The following is an 851-nucleotide window of genomic DNA, read 5'->3' as shown; positions in this document are numbered from 1 at the left end:
TTAGTTGAAGGCTATGTGGTTGACCATTTCAGGCAGATATTTTGTTATAGTACTTGTTACAAATTCTGGTCTATAGATACCTTCTTGGATTCAGTGGCATCAGTTGCTCCTGTAACTGGTCTCAGCATCTTGCTTTTAGTTGACTCACATTGCCCTATATCTACAAAGTATCTATAATGTAAAAGAACAACTATTCTCCAATAGCTTAATGTTGGGGAACAGGCTCATTTTAGATCTCAGCTTATTCAGAGAAATCATTTCATATTGTATGCGGTACATTTCCTAGTTCATGGAAAGCTGTGGATAGATATATAGTAGATGCAAGCAGCAGGAAACCTCCCGCTGATTATCACCTACCGTCCTCCCTCAGCTGATGAATTAGTCCTCCTCCATGTTGAGCACCACTTGGAGGAAGCACTGAGGGTAGCAAGGGCACAGAATCTACTCTGGGTGGAGGACTTCAATGTCCATCACCAAGAGTGGCTCTGTAGCACCACTACTGACCGAGCTGGCAGAGTCCTGAAGGACAAAGCTGCCAGACTGGGCCTGTGGCAGGTGGTGAACCAACCAACACGAGGGAAAAACCTACTTGACCTCGTCTTTACCAATCTACCTGTCGCAGATGCATCTGTCCACGACAGTATTGGTACGAGTGACCACCGCACAGTCCTTGTGGAGATTAAGTCCCGTCTTCGTACTGAGGACACCATCCAGCGTGTTATGTGGCACTATCATCGTGCTAAATGGGATAGATTCAGAACAGATCTAGCAGCTCAAAACTGGGCATCCACGAGGTGCTGTGGGCCATCAGCAGCAGCAGAATTGTATTCCAGCACAATCTGTCACCTCAT

This window comes from Heptranchias perlo, chromosome 3, assembly GCF_035084215.1.
Source record: "Heptranchias perlo isolate sHepPer1 chromosome 3, sHepPer1.hap1, whole genome shotgun sequence".
NCBI classification, from domain to species: domain Eukaryota; kingdom Metazoa; phylum Chordata; class Chondrichthyes; order Hexanchiformes; family Hexanchidae; genus Heptranchias; species Heptranchias perlo.
Note: the sequence above shows the minus strand (reverse complement) of the source record.